This window comes from Canis lupus, unplaced genomic scaffold, assembly GCF_011100685.1.
Source record: "Canis lupus familiaris isolate Mischka breed German Shepherd unplaced genomic scaffold, alternate assembly UU_Cfam_GSD_1.0 chrUn_S1757H1953, whole genome shotgun sequence".
NCBI classification, from domain to species: Eukaryota; Metazoa; Chordata; class Mammalia; order Carnivora; family Canidae; genus Canis; species Canis lupus.
Genome location: NW_023330609.1, coordinates 130,458 through 135,978, shown reverse-complemented (window position 1 = coordinate 135,978; position 5,521 = coordinate 130,458). Strand labels below are relative to the sequence as shown.

At 37.1% G+C, this 5,521-nt stretch overlaps 1 non-coding gene across 1 annotated transcript; it reads right to left on the bottom strand.

Moving 5' to 3' along the window:
- Positions 1-4,379: 4,379 nt before the first annotated feature.
- LOC119878636 lies at positions 4,380-4,487 on the bottom strand. Its single transcript, XR_005387032.1, has one exon. It is a non-coding gene; the product is annotated as a U6 spliceosomal RNA (small nuclear RNA).
- Between the last annotated feature and the right edge of the window lie 1,034 nt (positions 4,488-5,521).

Below are 5,521 nucleotides of genomic sequence, written 5' to 3'. Positions count from 1 at the left end.
GGTTGTCTTTTAGTTTTGTTGACTGTTTCTTTTGCTGCGCAGAAGCTTTTTATCTTGATGAAGGCCCAAGAATTCATTTTTGCTTTTGTTTCCCTTGCTTTCACAGATGTATCTTGCAAGAAGTTTCTGTGGCCAAGTTCAAAAAGGGTGTTGCCTGTGTTCTCCTCTAGGATTTGGATGGATTCTTGTCTCATATTTAGATCTTTCATCCATTTTGAGTTTATCTTTGTGTATGGTGTAAGAGAATGGTCTAGTTTCATTCCTCTGCACATGGCTGTCCAATTTTCCCAGCACCATTTATTGAAGAGACTGTCCTTTTTCCAGGAGATAGTCTTTTCTGCTTTGTTGAATATTAGTTGACCATAGAGTTGAGGGCCCGTTTCTGGGTTCTGTATTCTGTTCCACTGATCTACGTGTCTGTTTTTGTGCCAGTACCACACTGTCTTGATCATCACAGCTTTGTAGTACAACTTGAAATCCAACATTGTGATGCCCCCTGCTCTGGTTTTCTTTTTCAAAATTCCCCTGGCTATTCAGGGTCTTTTTTTGATTCCACACAAATCTGAAGATGATTTGTTCCAACTCTCTGAAGAAAGTCTATGGTATTTTGATAGGGATTGCATTAAATGTGTAAATAGCCCTGGGTAGCAGAGAAATTTTCACAGTATTAATTCTTCCAATCCATGAGCATGGAATATTTTCCATCTCTTTGTGTCTTCCTCAATTTCTTTCAGAAGCATTCTGTAGTTTTTAGGGTATACATCCTTTATCACTTTGGTTAAGTTTATTCCTAGGTATCTTATGCTTGGGTGCAATAAACCTGAATGGGATTTTGGTATTGATTAATTTCTCTTTCTTCAGTCTCATTATTACTGTATAGAAATGCCACTGACTTCTGAGCATTGATTTTGTATCCTGCCACATTGCCGAAATGCTGTATGAGTTCTAGCAATCTTGGGGTAGAGTCTTTGGGTTTTATAGGTACCTTACCATGTCATCTGTGAAGAGGGAGAGTTTGACTACTTCTTTGCAATTTCAATGCCTTTTATTTCTTTTTGTTGTCTGATTGCTGAGGCTAGGACTTCCAGTACTATGTTGAATAGCAGTGGTGAGAGTGGACATCCTTGTCGTGTTCCTGATCTTAGGGGAAAGGCTCTCAGTATTTCCAACCATTGAGAATGATATTTGCTGTGTGCTTTTCATAGATGACTTTTAAGGTGGTGAGGAATATTCCCTCCTTCCCTACACTCTGAAGAGTTTTGATCAGGAATGGATGCTGTATTTTGTCAAATGCTTTCTCTGGGGCCCCCCGGGTGGCTCAGTGGTTTAGCACCGCCTACAGCCCAGGGCCTGATCCTGGAGTCCCAGGATCGAATCCACCTTGGGCTCCCTACGTGGAGCCTGCTTCTCCCTCTGCCTGTGTCTCTGTCTCTCTCTCTCTCTCTCTCTCTGTGTGTGTATGTGTGTGTCTCATGAAGAAATAAAATCTTTTAAAAAATGTTTTCTCTGCATCTATTGAGAGTATCATATGGTTCTTGTTTTTTCTCTTGTTGATATGATCTATCACGTTGATTGTTTTAAGAGTGTTGAACCAGCCTTGCATTCCAGGGATAAATCCTGCTTAGTCACGGTGAATAATCTTCTTAATGTACTGTTGGATCCTATTGGCTAGTATATTTTTGAGAATTTTTGCAACTGTGTTAATCAGGGATATTGGTCTATATTCTCCTTTTTGGTGGGGTCTTTGGTTTTGGAATTAAGGTGATGCTGCCTTCATAAAATGAGTCTGGAAGTATTCCGTCCCTTTCTATCTTTCAGAACAGCTTTAGTAGAATAGGTTTTGTTTCTTCTTTAAATATTTAATAGAATTCCCCTGGGAAGCCATCTGGCTCTGGACTTTTGTGTCTTGGGAGGTTTTTGATGACTGCTTCAATTTCCTCCCTGGTTATTGGCCTGTTCAGGTTTTCTGTTTCTTCCTGTTCCAGTTTTGGTCGTTTGTGGTTTTCCAGAAATGTGTCTGTTTCTTCTAGATTGACTAATTTATTGGTGTATAAATAAATTGCTTTATTAAAATATTATAATAATATTTTTATTATATATATATATAAAATTACATGGTTTTTTTTATTTTAAATTTTGTATTTCATTGGTATTGGTTGTGATTTCTCACCTTTCATTCATAATATTATAATTTGAGTCCTTTCTCCTTCTTTCAATAGACTGAATAATGGTTTATCTCTCTTACAAATTCTTTCAAAGAACCAACTCCTGGTTTTGTTGATCTGTTCTACAGTTCTTCTGGTCTCTACTTCATTGAGTTCTGCTCGAATCTTTATTAACTCTCTTCTTCTACTTGGTATAGGTTTATTTGCTGTCCTTTCTGCAGTTCCTTTAGGTGCAAGGTTAGCTTGTGTATTTGTTTTTTCCAATTTTTTGAGGGATGCTTATATTGTGATGTATTTCCCTCTCAGGACTGCTTTTGCTGTATCCCAAAGATTTTGAATGGTTGTATCTTCATTCTCATTAGTTTCCATGAATCTTTTTAATTCTTCTCTAATTTCCTGGTTGACTCTTTCATCTTTTAGCAGGCTGCACTTTAACCTCCATGTGTTTGAGTTTCTTCCAGATTCCTTCTTGTGATTGAGTTTAAGTTTCAAAGCATGGTGGTCTGAAAATATGCAGGGAACAATCCCAATCTTTTGGTATTGCCTGAGACCTGGTTTGTAAGCCAATATGGTCTATTCCAGAGAAAGTCCCATGTGCACTTGAGAAGAATGTGTGTTCAGTTGTGTTTGGACCTAAAGTTCTGTAGATATCTGTGAAATCCATATGATCCAGTGTATCATTTAAAGCTCTTGTTTCTTTGGTGATGTTGTGCTTAGAAGATCTGTCATTTGCCGCAAGTGCTAGGTTGAAGTTTCCTACTATTAGTGTATTATAATTTAATATGTCTTTACTTTGGTTATTAATTGTTTGATATACTTGGCAGCTCCCACATTAGGGGCATAAATATTCATGATTGTTAAGTCTTCTTGTTGGATAGACCCTTTGAGTATGACATAGTGTCCCTCTTCATCTCTTACTACAGTCTTTGGGATAACCTTTATCTGATAGGAGGATTGCCACCCCAGCTTTCTTTTGAGGACCATTTGAACGTTAATGGTTCTCCACCCTTTCATTTTCAGGTTGGAGGTGTCCTTAGGTCTCAAATGAGTCTCTTGTAGACAGCAAATGGATGGGTCTTGCTTTTTTATCCAGCCTGAAACCCTGTGTCTTTTGGTGGGATCATTTAGCCCATTCATGTTCAGAGTAACTATTGATAGATATGAACTTAGTGTCACCATAATACCTATTCAGTCCTTGTTTTTGTGGGTAGGTTCTTTGGGCTTCCTATTTATTTTACAGGGTCCCCCTTAACATTTCTTGCAGAGCTAGTTTAGTGGTCACATATTCTTCCAGTTTCTGCATCTCTTGGAAGCTCTTTATCTCTCCTTCTATTATGAATGAGAGCCTTGCTGGATAGAGTATTCTCGGCTGTATGTTCTTCTCATTTAAGACCTGATATCCTGCCAGCCCTTTCTGGTCTGCCAGGTCTTTGTGGAGAGGTCTGCTGTTAATCTGATATTTTTCCCCATATAAGTTATGGATCTCTTGTCTCTTACCACGTTAAGGATTTTCTCTTTATCTTTGAAATTTGCAAGTTTCACTATTAAATGTTGAGGTGTTGAACGGTTTTTATTGATTTTATTTTATTTTATTTTATTTTATTTTATTTTTTATTTTATTGATAGAGGATATCTCTATCTCCTGGATCTGAATGCCTGTTTCCCTCTCCAAATTAGGGAAGTTCTCAGCTATGATTTGTTCAATATGTAGATTTTTCCTTCTCAGGCTATCATTTATTTCCCTTAACCTTTCCTCATGGTCTTTTAATTGTTTTTCTCTTTTTTCCTCAGCTTCCTCCTTGCCATAAACTTGTGTTGTATATCTCTCACTCTTTCTTCTACCTCATTAACCCTCATCATTAGGACCTCCAGTTTGGATTGCATCTCATTTAATTGATTTTTAATATCATCCTGATTAGATCTAATTTCTGCAGTTATGAAGTCTCTTGAATCCTTTATGCTTTTTTTCCAGAGCTACTAGTAGCTTTATAATTGTGCTTCTGAATTGACTTTCTGATACTGAATTGTAATCTAAATTCTGTAAACTTCTGTGGCAGAGAGTACTGTTTCTGATTCTTTCTTTTGTGTTGAATTCTTCCTTCTAGTCATTTTGCTAAGTGCAGAGTGGCTTGTATGTGAGCGGGGCTGAGTCAAGAATATCAACCATGACCTAAGTAAACTTTCACCCTGGGTGATTCTGACAAGGCCAAAAGACCAGAAGTTGAAAAAATATGGATGCTGCATGTTATCCCTTGTGCAAGGCCATGCTAATCTTCTCTGTATCATTCCGCATTTTAGTATATGTGCTGCTGAAGTGAGCACCATCACTTTGGTTCTCCAAATGGCTCTCACTCCTGGCTCTTAGCTAAGAGCTCTGTTCAGGTACTTACACTCCCCAAACCACAGCTTACCATGATCCCTGCCTTAATTGCTATGAGCCCCTTTCTCCCTCTCCATCTCTGATGCTTGAAAGTCTTATGCTATTTATTTCTCCAGTGGTCCCTGTGAGAATGAGACTGAAGGGTAGGCATCCTTAGAAGCACTCATAACAGTGGAGAAGCTGGATACCCTCCCTTGGGCTTTTTCACACTGGAGAAATCAGAGGTTTCTGGGAGTATATCTTTGTGCTGTACTGCACTGGTTTTGGGAAAGGGTGATTAGGTCAAAGTAAAACTGCTCCTTTTACCCTTCAAATGCATTATTTTATTTATTTTTTTTCTGAGCCAAGTAGATACTCCAGCCTCATCCTTGTTCTAGGACTTTCACAAAGATGCCTTGACTATAGATACTCCTAGTTGGTTTTTCTCTGAGGGAAACTGGAGAAGATCATTTTTCTTGCCATCTTGGTGATAGTCATTATGACTTTTAATGCTTAAAAAGGCTTTCTCTATCCATGTTCATATAAAATTCACCTATATTATCAACTATATTCAGTAGTTTCATTGTTTCACAATTATGCCTTTAATTCATCTGAGAATTTATTTTGATAAATGTTATGAGAAAAAAAAAACCCTTTTTTCTTTAATAACTAATCACTTTAAAACACTTTTTTATATAGACAATACCTTATTTTATCGTGCTTCACACAAATCTTTTTTTTTTTTTTTTTTTTTTTTTTACAAATGAAGTTTGTGGCAAACGTGCATTGAGCAAGTCTTTTGGTGTTATTTTATTTCAACAGCATTTCTCACTTCATGTCTCTGTGTCCTTCTTGCAGTTCAAACTTACTCATTATTACTTAATTTGTTACGTGGATCTATGATCAGTGATTGCAACCAACTGAAAGTTCACATGATGGTTAGCATTTGTTAGTAATAAAGGTATTTTTATTTTTTATTATTTATTCATGAGAGATG